The 22449-nt window shown below is 40.6% G+C and overlaps 1 pseudogene across 1 annotated transcript in view; it reads left to right on the forward strand.

Moving 5' to 3' along the window:
- Positions 1-22449, forward strand: part of LOC122555811 (parapinopsin-like) — an 80714-nt pseudogene that overhangs the window by 43681 nt on the left and 14584 nt on the right. Inside the window, exon 3 of the transcript XR_015759047.1 lies at positions 16239-16469. The product of XR_015759047.1 is annotated as a parapinopsin-like (transcript). The remainder of the gene's footprint in view (positions 1-16238; positions 16470-22449) is intronic.

Consider the following 22449-nt stretch of genomic DNA (forward strand, 5'->3'; position numbering starts at 1 on the left):
GGTTCATGTGTCTGGAATTGGTTCCATTTTAACTGATTTAAAATCAAAAATGAGCTTTGAACAATAACAATCTTAGGTTTGACTGGAAATAGATGTTCCTTCAATTCAGTGCAGTCAAGGTTGGTTGTAAAAACAGAAACAAATAGTCAAGAGCTATTAAACACATGAACCGTTTAACATTTCACAATATAATCCTGGGGTAGCTCATCTTACAAATGCATTTCACTTGTACTTATGAACTGTGACAATGTCACAAAGAAATGATGTATGCAGTGAGATCTAAAATCCTGTAATTTCCTTACAGCAAAAACATACATTTTATTATGACATTTTTTGTAAGATGCAATATGTATTGAAAATTTACTCATTGGCATCAGCCACACCAATCAACAAAAAGCTGCTACTATCTTCACTGTAGCAAGCCTATATTTCTTCTCTTCCCCAGCTTCCATCTTAGTCAGACATAGATGCTGTTCGCCTTATGTCTGACTCTCAATAAAAATTGAGATATATGAGGCCTTGAGACTGAGAGGCACAATTTTACAAAGGTTGTGTCTCTTTGCAAGTCTTTTAAATGGTTCGCACGTCTGCATGAGGCTCTGTATGAAAAAAGACTGAGTAGCTCAGGATGAACCGAGAGAAAGTCCATTCCATTTCTTTCAAAATTGATTTTGCAAAGGCAAATTCCAGAAAGAATTGGATGATGATCTCGTCCACATCTCAAAGGCATTGTGCAAAGGCAGTGAGACTCCGAGCACGGAAGAATATTCTTATCAACACCAGCCAAACAGTGTGTTTTGGTGCTTGTTTGAAAGTTGCGGTGATGCAATATGCTGTCAAAAGGGCTTTCAAAGTCTGCTCAGCACACATGAGAGGTTACATTATTTTTCATAGGGCTTTGAAGACATTACATGCAAGTTTAATGAACTTTGGGTCAAAAGGTATTTTTCTGCTCAATCGCCTGTCCACAAGGAATAAATGCAACAATGTGGTACCAACTGAATGGAGAGTTTGTCAACAATGTGGAAAGATCTATCCTTCACAACACAAGGAACAGGGAGAACTTTAGCATAAAATGCCACTTGATGGTTGTGTACTGAGGATTTGTTCAGCTTGATGTAACTTTATGCAAAGCTGGCCACTGATAGGATTGTGGTAAAGGATACATTTAATTTGATTTGATTTATTATCATCACATGTACCTAGACACAGTGAAAAGTTTTGTTTGGCTTGCAGTATTGGCAGATCATACCATACAAAGATCATACAATGATAGAACAGAACAAGGAATACAAAGGTACAGCTGCAAAAATGGTGCACAAAAAGGAAGATCAGCATTAGATTTGAAATATGAGAGGTTCATTCAGAAACAATAGCGGGGAAGACGTTGTTCTTGAATCTGTTGGGATGTGTGTTTAAGCTTTTGTATCTTCTCCTGGGGATTCTGGGTAACCCAAGACGGAGAACAGGAAAAAATTGTGGCAGTAACAGCTGCTTCTTTTTTGAGGTATTTTAGGCATTAGAGGTGATTTCCTCAAATTCCAGGCGCAACAGTTACTGTTTTATATGCTGTTGCATTGTTTTGGAACTTTGGGGAAAAAAAGATTAAAACAATGGCACTTTTAAAAAGGAGGAAGACAGACTGAAAACAACGACCACATGGTCAGTGAAGGAGAGAGAGAAAGAAACCTACACTGCTAACTGACACAGTAGTGAATCTGCACAGCTGCTGCCTTTGCTGTTTCAGTTCATGTATCTCTGAACATTGGAGTGCATCTAGGAAAAATCAGCAAAATTCACAGCTACTTTGGAGGAGCCTGTGTGGGAGAGCTCACAGCACAGGAACATACAAGTTCATAGTTTTTAACATGTAACCTTGCTGTAAGTAATGCTGTACTGAGGAGAGTGGGCACTTTCTTGATTAGATGTCTTGTTGACATCTGACTCTTGATTAAATTTTTAAAAAATAAACCATAAGTACTAAGTTAGCCTGGTGCATTATTTTCTTTAGAGCAAAAAGATGGTGCTATTTTCTAGGTCTGTAGTTTGTGAAGGAGCAAAGATGGCCTTTAGTAGTGTTATGATCTTCCTGTCAGATGTGGGAGCTTAGGGAGAGTTTCCATGTTACTGATGATTATGTCTGCAGGAAGTAACTTTAGTTGTAAGTCCTATCATATCGCACGGATCAGTTAGAGTGGCAGTTAGAGGCAATGAGGAATTTACAAGAGCTGGGGGTTGTGATGGATGACAGATATAGGAAGAGAGAAAAGCCGCAGCTACAGTCACATAGATGGGTTAACTCCAGGAAAGGCAAGAGAGGGAGGCAAGTAGTGCAGGAGTCTTCTGTTGCTATCCCCATTTCAAACAAGTATGCTGTTTTGGAAAATGTAGGGGGTGATGGACTCTCAGGGGAATATAGCACGAACAGCCAAGTGTCTGGTATCAAGACTGGCTCTAATGTAATGAGAGGTACGTCGGCTTCCAAGCATAGGGGACTCTCTAGTTAGAGGTACAGACTGACGCTTCTGTGGCCAGCAGCGAAAAATCAAAATGGTGTGTTGCCTCTCTGGTGCCAGGATCAAGAATATCTCAGAGAGGGTGCAGAATGTTCTCAAAGGGGAGAGGGAGCAGGAAGTCATAACACACATTGGAACTAATGATACAGGAAGGGAAAAGAATGGGATTCTGAAGGGAGAATTTAGAAAGCTAGGCAGGAATTTAAAAAGGAAGTCCTCAAGGGTAGTAATATCTAGATTACTCCTGGTGCTACGAGCTAGTGAGGGTAGGAAGAGGAGGATAGAGCAGATGAATGTGTGGCTGAGGAGCTGGTGAAGGGGAGAAGGGTTCACATTTTTGGATCATTGGAATCTTTTCTGGGGTAGAAGTGACCTGTACAAGAAGGACGATTGCACATAAATTGGAAGGGGAGTAATATACTGGCAGGGAGATTTGCTAGAGTTGCTTGGGAGGATTTAAACTAGTAAGATGGGGGGGGGGGGGATGGGATCCAGAGAGATAGTGAGGAAAGAGATCAATCTGAGACTGGTACAGTTGGGAAAAGGAGCAAGTCAAACACTCAGGGCAGGCAGGAACAAAGCAGAGAACAAGGTACAACTGATAAATTAAACTACATTTATTTCAATGCAAGAGGCCTAACAGGGCAGGCAGATGAACTCAGGGCATGGTTAGGAACATGGGACTGGCATATCATAGCAATTACAGAAACATGGCTCAGGAATAGACAGGACTTGCAGCTTAATGTTCCAGGATACAAATGCTACAGGAAGGTTAAAAAGTGGGACAAGAGAGGAGGGGGAGTGACGTTTTTGATAAGGGACAGCATTACAGCTGTACTAGGGGGGGGGGGATATTCCAAGGAATACATCCAGGGAAGTTTTTTGGGTGGAACTGAGAACTATGAAAGGGATGCTCACCTTATTGGAATTGTATTATAGACTCTCTTATAGTCAGCGGGAAACCGAGAATCAAGTTTTTAAGTAGATTCCAGTTATCGGTAAGAATAATAGGGTGGTTATGGTGGAGGATTTTGACTTTCCAAACATAGACTGGGACTGCCACAGTGTGAAGGATTGAAATGGAGAGGAATTTAAGTGTGTACAAGAAAACGTTCTGATTCGGTTTATGGGTGTTCCCACTAGAGAAAATGTAGACCGAAGGGTCTGTTTCCATGCTGTACATCTCTGACTCTAAAACTTGACCTACTCTTTGGAAAAAAGGCAGAGTAGGTGACTGAGGTATCAGTGGGGGAGCATTTTGGGGCCAGCTACCATACGTTGATTAGTTTTAAAACAGTGATGGAAAAGGATAGACCGAATCTAAAACTTGAAGTTCTAAATTGGAGGAAGGCCAATTTTGACAGCATCAGGCAAGAACTTTCAAAAGCTGACTGGGGGCAGGTGTTCGCAGGTAAAGAGACAGCTGGAAAATGGGAAGCCTTCAGAAATGTGCTAACTAGAGTCCAAAGACAATATATTCCTGTTAGGGTGAAAGGAAAGGTTTGTAGGTGTAGGGAATGCTGGATGGCTACAGAAATTCAGGTTTTGGTTAAGGAAAAGAAGGAAGCATATGACAAGTATAGATAGGATAGAATGAATGCATCCTTAGAAGAGTATGAAGGCAGTAGGAGTACACTTAAGAGGGAAATCAGGAAGGCAAAAAGGCGACATGAGAAAACTTTGGCAAATAGGGTTAAGGAGAATCCAGAGGGATTTTACAAATACATTAAGGACAAAAGGGTAACTAGGAAGAGACCAGGGTCCCTCAAAGATTAGCAAGGCAGCCCATGTGTGGAGCCGCAGAAGATGGGGGAGAATGAGTGGATGTAGGTTTGCTTGAAGAGCTGGAAGGTTCATTTGCAGATGTTTCATCACCATATTAGGTAACATCATCAGTGAGCCTCCGGATAAAGTTACCTAGTATGGTGACAAAACGTCTGAAAATGAACCTTCCAACTCAGCGAGCAAACCTACATCCTTAACCTCAACCTAAGCTCCAAATCTTCTCAAACACGCTAATACTAAAAGAGTATTTTGATTCAGTGTTTACTGTGGAGAAGGATATGGAAGATATAGAATGTAGGGAAATAGATGGTAACATCTTGAAAAATGTCCATATTACAGAGGAGGGGGTGCTGGATGTCTTGAAATGCATAAAAGTGGATAAATCTCCAGGACTTGATCAGGTGTACCCTAGAACTCTGCGAGAAGCTAGAGAAGTGATTGTTGGGCCCCTTGCTGAAATATTTGTATCATCGATAGTCACAGCTGAGGTGCCGGAAGACTGCAGGTCGGCTAACGTGTAGCCACTATTTAAGAAATGTGGTAAGGAAAAGCCAAGAAACTATAGACTGGTGAGCCTTACATCAGTGGTGGGCAAGTTGTTGGAGGGAATTCTGAGGGACAGGATTTACATGTATTTGGAAATGCAAGAACTGATTAGGGATAGTCAGCATGATTTTGTGTGTGGGAAATCATGTCTCACAAACTTGAATGAGTTTTTCGAAGGAGTAACAAAGAGGATTGATGAGGGCAGAGCTGTGGACGTTTTCTGTATGGACTTCAGTGAAGTGTTCAACAAGGTTCCCCATGGGAGAATGGTTCACAAAGTTAGACCTCATGGAATACAGGAAGAACTAGCCATTTGGATACAGAACTGGTTCAAAGGTAGAAGACAGAGGTGGTGGTGGAGAGTTGTTTTACAGACTGGATGCCTGTGACCAGTGATGTGCTACAAGGATCAGTTCCGGGGCCTCTACTTTTCATCATTTCTATAAATGACTTGGATGTGAAAATAGGAAGTATAGTTAATAAGTTTGCAGATGACACCAAAATTGAAGGTGTAGTGGACAGCGAAGAGGCTTAACTCAGAGTACAATGGAATCTTGATCAGATGGGCCAATGTGCTGATGAGTGACAGATGGAGTTTAATTCAGATATATGCGAGGTGCTGCATTTTGGGAAAGCAAATCTTAGCAGTACTTATACACTTAATGGTAAGGCCCTAGGAATTGTTGCTAAACAAAGAGACCTTGGAGTGCAGATTCATAGTCCCTTGAAAGTAGAGTCTCAGGTAGACAGGATAGTGAAGAAGGCGTTTAGTATGCTTTCCTTTATTGGTCAGAGCACTGAGTATAGGAGCTAGGAGGTCATGTTGCGGCTGTACAGAACATTGGCTAGCCACTTTTGGAATATTGTGTGCAATTCTGGTCTCCTTCCTATAGGAAGGATGTTGTGAAACTTGGAAGTGTTCAGAAGAGATTTGCAAAGATGTTGCCAGGATTGGAGGACATGAATTGTAGGGAGAGGTTGAATAGGCTGGGGCTGTTTTCCCTGGACCATTGGAGGCTGAGGGCAGACCTTTATGAGGTTTATAAAATCAAGAGGGGCACGGATAAGGTAAATTCCTGTGGACACTGTCCCATTTCTGATATGCAATTGAATTGGAAGGTTTGGGTGATTTCCAGGATGTCGCTGTGAGGTATGGACCACTTGTGCCAAGTGCAGATCTGGAGGAAGCATCTCACAACTGATGGCTAAAGCCTTACCCATGATGCAAAGGAGCTAACATTCCCAGGTGCCCAGTTTCTGTTTGACTCTGGCTCTACACTGCTCTCAGTTTTGGGCACACAGTGTTTCCCTGTATACCCAGCATGTTTTGGGCAGTCTCACTTGAAAGTTAAGGTGACAAAGCATTGTCAGCCTACTTCCAAAGGAACGCATTTGTTATGGTAGCTCAGTTACGGATGGCACACTAGAAGGCCTCATGACTACTTCAAGTATTCTGGGTGTCAATTTGCACAGCGTCCTGCTGTATTCACTTTAGGAACTGATTATTGCACCATCTTGTTAAACAGTCACGATGTGCTGAATGGACATCTTCTGGCCTGTATTAATTCTGTGATTCTGTGCTGCATATGACTGCACACTTTCTCAATATTGAGAGAGTGGTACTTTTCCAGCTGCAGTCTGAGCTCACATCCTATCCATTCTAGCAGCCAGTGATTCTCTGTACCACATGAGAAGCATGAAGTACTCTTAAAATGGCATGATTTCTTCTGCTGCTTCTCTCTCTGGCAAGACAGAAGGATGTATTCAGTTTTTCTTTCACACAGTGCCTCATGTAGGCATGCGAAAACTTTGCAAGAGTTGGCAAGAGACTCAACTTCTTCATAAAATTGTGCCTGTCAGTCCCAAGGGCTCTTGCATCTGAGGATTTGATTGAGAGTCAGATGTAAGGCTAACGGCAACAATCGTTGAGTAAGATGGAAGCCAGAGAAAGAGAGTGAATACTGGCTAGCTGTGGTAACCCTGATGGTTATAGTAGCTTTTCATTGATTGTTATAGCTGATGCCAAAGAGTAAATTTTCAACACCTATTATATCATATGGAAAAAGTCACATTAAAATGTAAGTTTGCTGTAAGGAAATTACAGGATTTTGGATCTCACTGTATGTAACATTTCTTTGTGATGTCGTCACAGGTTATAAGCACAAGCGAAATGCATTTGTAAGATGAGCTACCCAAGGATTATATTGTGAAATGTTAAATCTTTCATGTATTTAATAGGTCTTGACTATTCATTTTTGTTTTTACAACCAGCCTTGTCTCTACGGAATCAAAGCAACATCTATTACCAGTCCAACTTAACATTGCTCATGGGATTCTGCACTGTTCCCAGACATTCATATCATGTAAACATCAAATGTTGCAGGAGGGCTTTCAATTTCATGAACTGCATTTCCAGTGCAGTTACAAAACTAAAACTGTGGAAAATTGATCAGGTATGCCCTGTACACAAAAAGCAGGACATATCCAACCCAGGCAATGACTGTCCCATCAGTCTACGCTCGAACATCAGTAAAGTGTTGGAAGCTGTTGTCATCAACAGTGCTATCAAGCAATACCTGCTCAGCAATAACGTGCTCAATAATGCCCAGTCTGGTTCCACCAGGGCCACTCAGCACCTGCCTGACCTCCTTACAGCCTCTGTTAAAACATGGACACAAGAGCTGAATTCTAGAGTTGAGGTGAGAGTGACAGCCCTTGACTTCAATGCTGCTTTTGTCTGATTGTCGCATGAAGGAGCCCTAATAATCTTGAATCAATGGGTATCGGTGGTAAACACTCCCAGCATGTAGGGAGATGGTTGTGGTTATTAGAGATTAGTTAACTCAGCTCCGGAGCATTTCTGCACCAGTTCCTCAGTCTAGTGTCCTAGGCCCAACTATCTTCAGCTGCTCCACCTTCCCTCCATCATAAGGTTGGAATTGAGGATGTTCCTGATGATTGTACAATGTTCAGCATTATTCGTGACTGCTCAGATACTGAAGCAGTCCATGTTCAAGTGCAACAAGACCTGGATAATATCCAGGCAAAGTAACACTCGTGCCACACAACTGCCATGCAATGATCATCTCCAAAAAGAGAGACAATCTAACCATCACTCCTTGACATTTAATGGTGTTGCCATCAATGAATCCCCACTACCAATACTCTAGGGGTTACCATTTGCTAGAAACTCAGCTAAACCCACCACATAATACAAGAACGGGTCAGAGGCTAAGAATATGCAGTAAATGACTCACCTGCTGACTCCCCAAAGCCTGTGCACCATTTACAAGGCACAAGTCTGGAGTGTAATGAATACTCCCCACTTGCTTGGATGAATGTAGCTTCAACAACACTGAAGAAGCTTGACACCATCTGGGACAAAGCAGCCCGCTTGATTGACACTACATCCATACCATGACTGACACTCAGAAGTACACACTGCTGCTATCTGTAAAGTGCACTGCAGAAATTCACCTAAAATCCTCATGCAGCACTTTCCAAATTCACAACCACTTTCACCCAGAAGGATAAGGGCGGCAGAAACATGGAACATCACTGCCTGCAAATTCCTTTCAAGATGCTCACAATCCTGACTTGAAAATGTATCACCATTCCCTCTCTGAATCCCATGAGTGAATAAATGAAAACCCTACTTGATCTGCCTAAACATGATGGTATTCCAGCACAAAGGATTGTTTATAGTCAGGTGCTGCAGACTAGTAAAGGTTGAGGCCCAGCAGCTGAGGGATGTTCTCAAGATTAAAGACAGCAATGGCTCAATGAGGCAAGTACCCCAGAAACTGGAACTCAAAACAAAACTCCAGGTGCCTGCACCAGAGAATGGTGTAGAGAAGTAAATTCTAAGTATAAGTTGTAAATAGAATTTATCGTTGTAAAGGGCCTTGTAATAACCAAAATCAGGTGCTATACTGAGCACAACTTTGCAACCCACCCCCTAATTTATATATTTGTAGTTTATAAATGCAGGAAACCACCTTCATCTGATAGTAAAGCAGTAATGAAGGAGATTTACAAATAAGATATCAATGTATCTCAGCAGCCTTACATCCTACACGGTTTTGTTCATTCACACTCTAAAAATATAGGCAAATGTACTCTCCTCGACACAGTGTTGTCTTTGGTGCATTCGGATAGTGCTACCTCAGTTCTAATCACTCTAGGACAGGCTGCATGGGGTAGGGAGGGCCAAGTGATTTGCTGAGGGGCCCTGGTATAGCCTTCATGGCCACCAATTAATCTACAATCACCATAAGAAGCTGCCCTCCCAGTCAGAGGAAGTTTCCCACCCATATCCTCTATGATTAGGGAAGAAACAGACAATGTTTGGAGGACATCATGATTTGTTGATCTCAGCACGTGGCTTGGGGCTGCAGCGAAGCCATTGGGAAGGTCAATTTGAGATTTTCAGTGGGACATTGTCTTGGAGAAGGGGAAATGAGAGTCATACTCTTTGGGGTGAGTGGAGTATGATTGAGGTTGTCAGGGTGACAGTCGGGACATTCTGTTGGGTGTCCGTGGTTGGACAGTGAGTTTATTTTTATTTCCCAGAAACATATTGTCTTTTCCAAAAAGCTTTGGCAGTGAACAACTTTCCATCATCCTGATTGGTTGGTCTTGTCACATTCCTCATCAACCATTTGGTCAGGATGCTCCAGTTGGTTAATGGGCACTCCCTTCACAGTCAACTGTACTGCTGCTCAAGGCCAGCAAAGCTCTGACTCAACGATGAGTGACAGAGTTGATGGATGGATGGGGAGTGCTTTGACATGAGGGGTGAGACAGTAATGGGATGAGAGGATATCTAAGTGACTGACAGTGATGGGAGTGGGTACCTGAATAAGTGATGGTGGCACTGAGGGACTGAGTGATGGGTGGCCAGGTGAGTAGATGATTAGTGGTGACCGAGTCTGTGAATGAATGGGAGAGAGGGAGGGAATGAGTGACTAGGAGAGGTGTGTGATTGAAAGGGGTGGCTGATGCATGAGAAATGGGTAACTGAGTTAAATTGGGCTGGATGAATCCAGCCACTCTTCCTCCTCCACCCTTTCCACACCCTTCCAGCTCCCCCACCCACCATGTCAGAAAATATACTCCAACAGAGACAAACCAAACTCAGTTAAATCAAATCCCTGAGCTCGTCCACCTTCTCTACCCTGTTCCCTGATGTCAGAATTTGAGACCTAGTTATTTTCTGTATCTAGATCTACTGCTTAACTGAAAATGGCAAAAAAATAAAAATGGTTTGTTTGTTAGCTGTGCTGTTTGGGTCTTTTGAATGATCATTTTTATTAATGACTTATTTAAATAATTTTGGAATTGTTTCCTTTCCTCTCGGAATATGTTCCTATTGTTAAGGCAAACTTTATCCTTCAGAAATTTGCTCATCAGTGCCCCAAAATGAGAGAGAAATTGCAGTGTGGCCCTCCAGGCAGAAATGTTAAACAACCCCTCTGTATGAGCTTAAAACATGACTGATTCTTATTGAGTTTGATTTCTCGTATCTGTTTTAATTAATTTGTCTCATTGGGAGCACATGAACCAACATGCATCCTGGATTAAACAAGTGAAAGCTGTTGGTACAGTTCAAGATGAATTCTAAAATCCACAGGATAAGTCATCTTTCAGGGAACAGTTTTAGTTGTAATTGGAGATGAAAAGAGACCTTTAGGTCTGTTAATGCTTTAGGACATTCCATTAATTTGGGCAAAATTTAATCTGATCTAAGCACTCCACACACAGACAAGTATTCACATCTGCAGGAGACACTTTAAAATCAAATATTTATCTCTCATTCATTTCTTGAGTACCAACTAAAATTTTAATGTACTGTTCCACTTTAGTGCAGTATTATTGCTTCTTCTACATAACTAAGGCCCCAAAGGTCTTATTTCTGTGACAAATTTCTTGAATTAAAAGTCTTATGGTAAAGAATAGAACACCAACTGGTATTTTCAATTTTTAAGGTACGTGAGAACAAAACAATAAAAATTAAATATTTAGAGTCATATTTAGACTTCACAATGTCTACAATTAATGGTCAGATAAGAAATAGGGTCTACCAGATACGTTTATTTCTTACACGATATATGCTCAAACCACAAAACTCTTGCCATCCATTAGTTTATGATAAATCCAGTATAATGAGTTGCAATCATATAGTCAGTCAAATTAAGAAGCTAAAAGAATTAATGAGGAAAGAAGGGAGTACTACCGAATGCTGGGATGTAGAGAAACTCCTTATGAAATGTTGGATAAATTGTTCTAACTGTCCTGAGATATCAAAAAGTTTGAGGTTTTTCCTTGCCAGCGTTGATGTTGTTCTTTTTAAACAATGCGGAAAAATGGAAGTTTTATTTAAAATATGACGTCACATCAATAAAATCCTGGCTTGCGATTGTCACTGCCTACCCATTTTAGAGGCCATTGGATTTTTAATTGCCCGTTAGTTATAATCATGATTTACCAGTAACAGTACCCCTACCACCAAAACAATAAGAGCAAGTCAATTTTTTATAATGTCATCACCACAGAAACATGACACAAAGAGCATCGTTGAGATCTAATCAAAAATGATGCTAAATCCAAATAAGGAGGTTTGACTAAAACTTTGTCAAAGGACTGGATTTTTTTTTTAAAAGGAGGGTCTTGAAAGTGGAGGATGGATTGGACAGACAGTGGAGTTGATAAAGAGGATTGTAAAATGTGCAGTATAAGGTCAACAAGTCCTGACCAGACGTATTCAGTACAGCACAGAAGGGTTTGTCATTCAGCCCATCAAGTTTCAATCACTGTTCAGAAGAGGAATGCAGTTTGGTCCACTGCCCTACTCTTTACTTGTTACTCAGTATATTATCTTCATCCATGTTTATACAATTCCCTTTTGAAAATCTCCTCCAGTGTATTCCAAATTCTAATCAATTGCTTTGTTCAATTGATTTTTCCTCATGTCACCTCAGGTTCTTTTGTTGATCACCTTACGTTTGTGCCCTCTGGATATTAACCCTTCAGCTAATGGAAGGTTTCTATTCATCTACTCAATGTAAACATTTCATGACACATACATGACACTTAAGTCTCCTCTGAACCACCTATGCACAGAAAAGAACTCCACTTGCTCCAGTCTATCCATGCTTTGTACAGCCTGATCTCCAGAAGCTTTCATGGCTGTACTTTCCCCTAAAGGCTTCATCTCCTTCCTAAAGTATGGTGCCCAGATTGGAAGAACACAATGATCTCTTGGCAAATTGGAAGTCAATGCTTGCTGTAGAGTGCTGTCATGCAGCTAAATAGTTTAGCAGAACATGTCAGCTACTTTGTTATATACATTTGAATTAAATATTCTTGATCTTGATACATTTGTTCAGTTAACTGTGTTAAAGGCAGCTGCCTTATGGAGATTGAATTTCATGCTTGACAGCATAAGTGATACACACTTCAACATCTGTTGAATTTTTCCACTACAACAATTTCTTTTCAAAAGCATAAATCACAGTGCACAAAGCAACCTTTGAAGCTTCCCAAAATCCTTCTAAAAACATGAGCTCCCTTACATGTCAAATAGTAAATGTAAACTACCATTGTGAATGCGTGCAATCACCATTTCTGAATGTGGAAAAAGAATAATTCAATAATATTAAATTATTGAATGACTTCATTGTACAAAACTTTAACTTGAATTATCCCCGCACATCAGCAGAGCGATCAAAAGGTTGATTAAAAAAGGTCAGTTTAAGAAGTACAATATCTTAAAAAACAAGAGGGTGTCACATGACTTACAGGCTTAGGAAGGGAATTGCAAACGTAGCTGAAGGCACAGGTGGATCAAAGGCAAACCAAAGTGCCCAAGAAGACATAATTATGCAGCACAGACTGCAGAGGAGATTAAAGCAATTGGAAAAAAGATGATGCCACAGAGGGAAAGAAATACAGGAATGTGAACTTCAACATTAAGACATTGCTGGGTTAGGTGCACATCGTTCATTCTCTTCCCTGAAAGATGTGCATGAATCTCTTGGACTTTTGAATTCTATGTTGACATCATTTTTTAAAAAGCATTGTTATCATGTAGGTATCACTAAAGTTATATAACTGCTAGTTAGTTTTGTTTTATGGATTTCAAACAAGTTGCCATATCACTGTTGCCATTTCCTTTCTCTGAATGTCCTCAAAATTAGCCTGTTAAGTCATTTCGTAGTTTTAAAATAAAAAACAATTCAATTAACACCTTTTCAGCATATTCCGATTTGGTAATAAAGACTTATTCCCTGATCGCCATGACCCATAAACACATTTTGAACATGATTCTACTTCAAAGGCATGCCAGAAGTATACTTATATGACAAAGTAAATATACATTCAGCATGCATATGCTGTCAAGTGATTTATCTCAGGTAATTGGCTTGTGAATTGTTAGAGCACCCACACTATCTTTGTTAGTAACAAATTAAAAAAGGGAAAAAAAGATTACTTCAGGCAACTGTAAAGCTTGGAGAAAATAGGGAGTTAATAGTATGTTAAACAACAAAGTTATCAATGTGAACCGATGATGAGCTAAATTCAGTGAAACAACTATGAGTATGATCTTTTGAATAGCAGGCCAGTATAACACAATAGCTATGTGGAAGATGCCTATTCTTTCACAGTCTGGCTGGAGTTGAAGGAATCCTGCTGTTTTAGATCCAGCAACAAATCTTACTCATTACATACTCAGTAGTATTAAGATCTAAAAATTATTTAGTCAGCTATTTCACAAACATGTGGGCAGTACAGTGGCACAGTGGGTAGCACGGTGACACAGTGGTTAGCACTGCTGCCTCACAGCGCCAGAGACCCGGGTTCAATTCCCCCCTCAGGCAACTGTCTATGTGGAGTTTGCACATTCTCCACGTGTCTATGTGGGTTTCCTCCGGATGCTCCGGTTTCCTCCCACAGTCCAAAAATGCGCAGGTTAGATGAGTTGGCCAAGCTAGATTGCCTGTAGTGTTAGGTGAAGGGGTAAATGTCGGGGAATGGGTCTGGGTGGGTTGCTCTTCAGAGGGTCGGTGTGGACTTGTTGGGCTGAAGGGCCTGTTTCCACGCTGTAAGTAACCTAATCTAATCATCATGTTGCTGTAACATTTGTGAATTAAACTCTTGTATAATTTAGCATAAGATTCTATGCTCTTGTTTTACATAAGAACGTAAGAAATTGGAACAAGAATACACCATAAATTGATACTGTTCTGCATCCAATATGGCACTCAACTCCACTTTATCATACTTACTTACTTCTGACATTACTCAATTCCAAGAGATCAAATGTCTACTTGTCTCAGCCTTAATTATGTTCAATAATGTAACATCCACAATCCAAACTGAGGGAGAGAATTTCAGTAATTCACAGCCCTCTGAGGGAAGAATTCTCTGCTCCTCAGTCCTAAATAATCACCCCTTGTCCTTTGATTGCACGCAAGTGTTCGAAGTTTCCAGAGGAGACAAGCTCTTAATGTTCATCCTTTCAAGCCTATTCCAATTTTATGTCACAATGAGATTACCTCTCAATCTTTTAAATGAGAGAAAATAGTCCTAATTTACTCTGTCTCTCATCACAACAGGACATGATCTAGTGAACTTTCGGTCAATCACTTCTATTGGAAATACATTCTTCCTTCAATATGGAGATGAAAATTATACTCAAGTATTCCAGGTGTGATCTTACCAAAATCCTGAACAATTGTAACAAGACTTCCCTGTTCTTGTACTCCATTCCCCTTGTCATCCCCTTCTGTAGTTGACTGCCCAGAGGCTGATCCAGTCCATAATGTTATAACCCTCACTACACCTAGGGCAAAAAGGCAGTTCACAAATACACCTCAGCTAAATTAACCTTTAGCTATTGTTAATCCATTCCAGTCAGCCGAAAGAACCCAATTTCTTTTCATCGTATGGCTGCCCAGGAATCTCTCATCACCTGCCATTCATGCAATAGCCAAATTGATACTCAACAAATTTGGCCATATCATAAATGTACTTTGGGTGGCAATCAAGATGTGAAGTGGGACTTTGTAGGTGGAGTTCATAACTGAGAGATAGGGACATTACTACTCCACCACAAGATCTCCCTCTTGCTATAAAGGCTAAAAATGTTGCTTATTCCTAACTACTTGTTAAATCTGTATGACAACCATCTTCAAAATATTTAGAAAATATTCTGCTCTTTAATTCTTAACCAAGGCTGGCAATGAGTGCAAGCTTAACCAGTGCTGTATCCCTTGAAGGAACACAAGAATACTTTTTCTGCATTATACTCCATCTGCCACCTTGTGGCCAACTAATTAACCTGCTTTTATCAGGTGACATTGTCACTTGGCTTTACATTACCAGAAATCTTAGGCGCCTTACTCTTGGTTGCTTTGTCTGAGGCCACATGTGGCACTCTGCTAGTTTAAATACCTATTTATTGCCAACTCTGTTTCCTGTCCATTTATCAGCTCTCCAACTATGCTTTATATTATCTGCAAACCTTAATTTAAACTTGTTTGTGGCAAATTCTGACTGCAGTCCCCATGCTGACATCGACTAGCTCAGCAAAGGTATGGGACTGATCAATCTGGTGTGTATTAATCAGCTAGAAATTCCTTTTACTAACAGAATCAATAGAGGACTTCACATTTACGTAATCTTGTTTCAACTGTGTATCCAACACCTCACCAAGTTTCAACATTAGGTGCCTCTACTAAGATACACATCCGTAAAAAACATAATTATGATTATTCCCTGAAAAATACACAACCTGCACGACAACCTATCAGTCTCTGTATATATGTGTTAGCAGTCCATCCCCACACACGTTCTGCTACATTCTCAGGCCTTTACATTCTATTTCAGATATTGTTCTTCATGTCCGTATCCATTTATCCAAAATCACCGAAACCTCTGGCAGCAATCCTGGGAAGTTCTTTACCGCTCAAATCATTTTCAAAGTTTTCCAGCACTTTTTCATTGAGGCTATGACAGGAATTTAGGGAGCTGCCTGGGTCCACCAACATGTAAGCAAATAACTCGTGTTCAAAAAATACTAATTCTTTGGCAATCAGGAGTTGGAGATCTTTGGTTGTGCTGAAATTGAATCTTCAAATCCTATAAAAATTTGGCTGCAAGTTGAATTCTTTCTCCACAACAAAAGTAGGTGATGTGGCCTGCTGGATTAAAGTAGGCAATTGTCTTTTCTAAATCTTTATTATGGGATTGATTACTCATCGTCCCAGGTGCATTATTATATCAATGAAAATCCAATGGTAAACTCCAGTTTGATTTTAAATAGTTCTGATGCAAGCCAAATCTATTTGTTTCCTTCTATTGTCTTTCATCTACATTTTGTCTTAATAGGTAAGAGTAAGCAATTCCACAAGACGTGCAAGAGAGCATAAGGTTTTGCTCATGGTGACTTTAATGGTGGTCTGTTTCCTGCTCTGCTGGCTACCTTATGGAGTTGTAGCACTCGTGGCTACTTTTGGACGTCCTGGTCTGGTCTCTCCAGCTGCCAGCCTTATCCCTTCGATCCTTGCCAAAAGCAGCACTGTCTACAACCCCATTATCTATATCTTCCTAAACAAACAGGTAAGTAACTTGAAAATGCTTCTATGAGTTACCACTTCCTTCAGGTCAGGGAAAACTACACATATGCATCAACTTTGTGCATTTCAATTGCCAGAATGGGTTTCATTAACATAATGGCAGAATGAACCATGGACTCTTAAACTGTAGTCCTACACCCCTACTGTAGATACAATGATTGGTCTTGGTGGTAGGGACAGGGATGTGCTGGAATCATGACAACAGTTCAAAATGTGTAGAATCTATAGATGTCCAATATTCACCGGAAGCATTGAGCTTCAACTTGTGATTGGAAAACAGGAATCTGAACTTTTACTAATCCATACCTTTTTTCCTAATCTCTAGGCTTGACTACTCCAAAACGCATTTTGGCTGACTTCACATTTTCCAATCTCCATAAATTCAATCTTCCAAACTCTGTTGCCCATACTTTAAGTCAGGGCACAACCCACCCATCATCCCTTTACCTACTGACCTATATTAACTAATTATTTAGGATTCTTATCCTTGTTTTTAAATCTGTGACTTTGACTTTCCTATCTCACATCATTCAGATCTACAAATATTGGAGGTCTAATTCTGGTTTCTTCCAGTTCTCAGATTTCAATCACTCCACCATTGGCAGGCTCCCTTGGTCCTAAACTCTGCATTTCACTTCCTAAGTCCCTCACCTCTCAAACTGCTTTTCTTCCTTTAAAGATGCTCCTTAAAACCCAACTCTTTGATCAAACATCAATCCATCTGCCCTGTTGTTATGTAGCTCAATGTCAAATGTTTATTTGTTCATGCTTTTGTGAAGTGCCTTGGACTGTTTTATGTCAGTAAAGGTGCCATGATAATGCAAGTTGTTGTTAAGTTATTTTTTAAAATAGTCTGGATTTTTTTGTTAGTGGGGCAAGAGAAGGGAGCCAGTAAATTGTTCGTGGAGTTTGTTCCCCTATATCCCCACCTACAACATTGTATTTCTCCCAGACTTGTTTTTATTTACCAATGCTATGCCAGTGCCAATAAGTATTCATGTTTTAGAATAGGTTTGATAATTTCATTGCTTTCCTTATATTTAAAGCTGCACTACCCTTATGCTAAACAGCTTGAGAGCAATTAAAACACATTACAACTTTTGACATTTAAGTCTGCACTAGACTCAAGAGGACAGCATCATTTAAAATGTAAAGCATTGGTAACTTGGAGAAGGCAAAACAGTACCAATTCATTTTCAGTGTCGGTTAGCTCAGTACTACACCAACCACTTGAAGTCATTCACTAGGATAAATCCACATAATGTTAAAAATAAAAATATTAATGAAGGAAATAATTAATTAAGGAGATGAAAATTTGATTTCACACCAAAGAGACAGTCTTCGGAGGCCATTTCACAAAATGCTCTTATGGGAAGGAAATCGGTCATCCTTAACTGGGACGGCACGATGGCTCCGGGTTAGCCCTGCTGCCTCACAGCACCAGGGACCCAGATTTGATTCCAGCCTTGGGTAACTGTCTGTGTGGAGTTTGCACATTCTCCCTGTGTCTGTGTGGGTTTCCTCCAGGTGCTCTGATTTCCTCGCACAATCCAAAGATGTGCAGGTTAGATGAATTGCCCAGGCTAAATTGCCCATAGTGTTCAGGGATGTGTAAACTAGAGCATTAATTGGGGTAAATATAAAGCAATAGGATAGTGGAATGGTTCTGGGTGGGTTACACTTCGGGTGGTTGGTGTGGACATGTTGGGCTGAAGGGCCTGTTTCCACACTGTAGGGAATCAATAACACATCTGGCCTATATGTGACTCCAACCCACAGCATTATGGTTAACATTTAATGTCCCATCTGGCCAATCAGGGATTGGCAATGAATGCTGGTCTAGCCAATGGCATCCACGTCCCATAAACAAAAAAAAATGACTTACTTATAGAGGTGTGTCTCCAAAATGAATTGTAGATTCACATCTGAAGCTGGTGATGCTCAGTGGGAGAGGTCAAGTTGAAAAGCAGGGTTTGAAATGGTGATTTCTGAGCACTTGCTCGCTTACACTTTCATAATATCTACTACCCTGGTATCAATTGGTAACAGGAACGCAGGAACTGAAGTAAGCCTTTCATCCCAACAAGGTCATTTCATAAGTCAATTAGATCATGGCTGATCTTGATGTTATCTTCACCAACCCTTAATTTAATTATCTTTGACATGCATCCCTAACATATACCTAGTAATTTCAATTTTCAAATTTTCAGTTGGCTTAGTGTCAACATATTCAGGGTGGAGGCGTGCATGGGAGGAAGAGGTGATATAGAGAGCTGAATCGTGGCATAATCACTGTGTAGGCCGATATATTTCTTGACATCACCCAATATCTCACGGTCCCTTGTCCTTCCTATCAGAAGAAAGGTTCCTCTCTCTCCTTCCTATCTACTATTAGTTATTCTGTAACTTTATCTTAACTAGATTGCTCCTTCTGATTTCATCATTCCAACAGTCATAAACCATTTATGACCTATTGACTTGACTGAACCAACCTGATGATTTGGTTTGCTACAGTGAGAACACATGTTGCACATGTCTTTTTTTAATGTGTAATCCCTACTTTGTGGAAGCAGGCCATTCTGCCTCTCGAGTCCACACCGACCTTCTGAAAAACATCCCATCCAGACACAACCCTCCCACCCTATCCCTGTAACCTTAGATTTCCCATCACTTATTCACCTAGCCCACACATCTCTGGACATGACAGATAATTTAGCATGAACTTAAAAATGTGTTGCTGGAAAAGCACAGCAGGTCAGGCAGCATCAAAGGAACAAGAGAATCGACGTTTCGGGCATAAGCCCTTCTTCAGGCAGAAGGGCTTATGCCCGAAACATCGATTCTCCTGTTCCTTTGATGCTGCCTGACCTGCTGCGCTTTTCCAGCAACACATTTTTAAGCTCTGATCTCCAGCATCTGCAGTCCTCACTTTCTCCTAGATGATTTAGCATGGCCAATCCACCTAACCCGCACATCTTCCGACTGTGGGAGGACCTGGAGTGCTCAGCAGAAACCCATGCAGACAGAATGCGGAAAACCCACACAGACAGTCACCAGAGGGTGGAATTGAAACCAGTTCCCTGGCGTTTTGAGGCAGCAGTGCTAACCACTGAGGCACCGTGCCATCTCTTTGAATGATGTCCCCCCCACAATATTTGTACCCTGCCCTTTTCCCATGATCCTTATGCCCTTTAGGCCTGGTATGTCTATCAGCATAGTGCAAGGCCTGGTCAGTTCTGCTGTGAAAATCCCTAGCCTCTTGATGTCAATTTTCAGCATCAACCCTTTTGCACTTTCCTGAGAGTAAGAGTCTCCTTTTTTGAGATTTCTCCTCCTCTGGGGGGATCTCTTATTCTAATCCAGCTAGAATTAGATTGTCTGTTAGTCACACAAATTTGTGGATTTTGCAAGCTGTGTTAATGCAGTCACATATTGATCAATGGATCCTTTTTCACCTTGTGCCCAAATATTGAAGAAAAGCACTGTCACATTCTTATTTTTTAATCATTCACAGGATGTTGACACTGCTGATTAGGCCAGTACTTATCATCCATCCCTAATTGACCCCAAGATGATGGTATTGAGCTGCCTTCTTGAGAATGGGTATGCCCACAATTATGTCAAAAAGGAGGGAGTCGTATGATTTTAAATCAATCAACAGTAAAAAGCAAAGTAATACAGTTCCAACTCAGAATGGTTTGTGGCTTGGGTGGGGGTGTGTGGATTTTACAGGTTCCCTTGAAAGTGTTACCCCTTCTAGGAGCTAGAGATCATGGGTTTGAAAAGTACAGCTGACATAGCCTTGGTGGGTAGTTTGCAGAGAATTTTGTAGACACAGCATACTCCAATCACTGCCAGTTAGCTGTGAAGGTAGTGGATATTGAAGTGTTAGTGTGGTATCAATCAAGCAGGTTGCTTTGTCATGGATGGTAATGATGCCTCAATCCTTTGTAATGAGAACAATGGCCACCTTCCCATAGAAATACCACCCTCATTCTGCTTGAAGCTTCCAGTTGTCACTGGAACAGCTAATAAATTTTATTGAGGACATCCTTGGTGAAGTGGAAACATGTGACACATTATTGACCACAAATTCAGGTTGGAGAACAGATTCCTGCATGCCTCAGGTAGATGTGGATCCAACCAAGACCCACTCTCCCTCTCCTCTTCCAAATTTCTCAGGCTCACTAGCCACAAATGACATGATTCTCTCTCATTAGTATCCTTACATACAAATAAGGAAGGACACCACTATGACTGGGACAACACATCCATCCTAGGACAAGCCAAACAGAGACATACATGTGAATTCCAACCGGAACACGATCAATAAACCCAGTGAGTTAGACCCCATCTACCCACCCTCTGAGAAAAAGAACAGGAAATGACATCACTACTGGGGATGACATCACCAACCCAAAGAAACCCAAACATATAAATAGAAAGCAGGGATCGTCAGCAGTGCTTTGTCCAGAGGCCAATTGAAGATGTTACCTATTGGGGTGATGAACCTTCCAGCTCAGCAAGCAAACCTACATCCAGACTGTGTAACATCACAGCTTATTCTCTGAAATATACCAGCTGAAGTGCAATGCACACTATTACAATTAATGTCAAGAGGCAAACAGTTTGAAGAGAATCTGTGTAGCCTCTATAAGCTTTAACAACATTAAATAAATTCTGAAAGCCGAATTCTTTTAGAATCCAAGTAAGTATGAATAAAAAACCACCAGAATCTCATGCAAAAGTATTTCAAGATTCTTTTAAACCTCACTGGTACCATTTTCAATTAAGGACTTAGGTAGAGTACTGGGCTCCAGAATGACTTGGGGATTTTAAATGTTCATTACACACTGATTGATGTCACAATCTGCTGACTTGGCATACTCTCTGCAGACACTCAAAGCACTCAGATGTCAACACTGCCAGCAGAACAGCATCCAGTGTAACTAAAGTTTGCAAAAGTGTCAGAGACTTTATTTCATATTTCAAACCATCTCTATCACCCTGAAAACTAAGCGCTGTGGAAAAGATTTCATGATCTTTAAAAATGAAGAACTAGCTGGATGATTGCCAGGCATTAAACCATGCAAGGTGCTACCCCATACCTCAATTAGAAAGAACTAACAAAGACTACCAATGGTGGAATTGAGGAAACATGACATTCATAGGTCAAAAGATTACATGAATCTGTGTTGGAAATGGTTAACCATTCTTTGCTATTTTGAATGAGCTATTGAGCTTCTCCTCAGACCCAATCCCAGACTTGAGCTTGTGTTCTACAGCTCATCACCCCACCTTTTTAGGAAACATTTCCACTGACATCCAAGAATATGGTATCCAAAAGTATATTGTGTTACAGCATGTTTAAGACAACCTCATTTAATTACAAGGTTCAAGCTACGTATAGTCACAAATCTTTACACCAGGTTAATTGCACAGTTACCTAGTGATGTTTCAAGGTGGTCTCCCCAAGGAAAACTACTACCAGAAACCTCAGTTTTTTAAAAGTTATACATGGCCTAGCAAGCCACTCAAACGCAACTAGGGACAGGCAATAAATGTTGGCCAGCCAGTGATGTTCACACCCCATGAGTGAATTTTTAAAAAAGGCTACCACTTCAGAGCAGAATTGTGGTGTTCTTTGCAAATGTTATGTGAAATCTTACATATGGGGGGAAGTAGTTCATCTAAGAGAATTGCTCTTGAAGCATTAACAGGAATTGTTTGATTTTTTAACTACTAAGCAGCAAGTGATCTGTACCCACAGCACAGAGGCAAATAAATAGTCTATTTTATGCACAAGAGGAGTCCTATTGCATTTTACAAATTAAAATTGACCAATATTAAATACTCTGGCCAGCTATGTACAAAGATAAGTGATTCTTCCCTGAAAAAGAATAGTTGAATGTGTACTTTTGCTAGACCTGTTCATACAGAGAATGATCAGAATATACATCACC

Source organism: Chiloscyllium plagiosum, unplaced genomic scaffold (assembly GCF_037043375.1).
Source record: "Chiloscyllium plagiosum isolate Xiang-an unplaced genomic scaffold, Cpla_swu_hap1 HiC_scaffold_13, whole genome shotgun sequence".
Lineage (NCBI taxonomy): Eukaryota > Metazoa > Chordata > Chondrichthyes > Orectolobiformes > Hemiscylliidae > Chiloscyllium > Chiloscyllium plagiosum.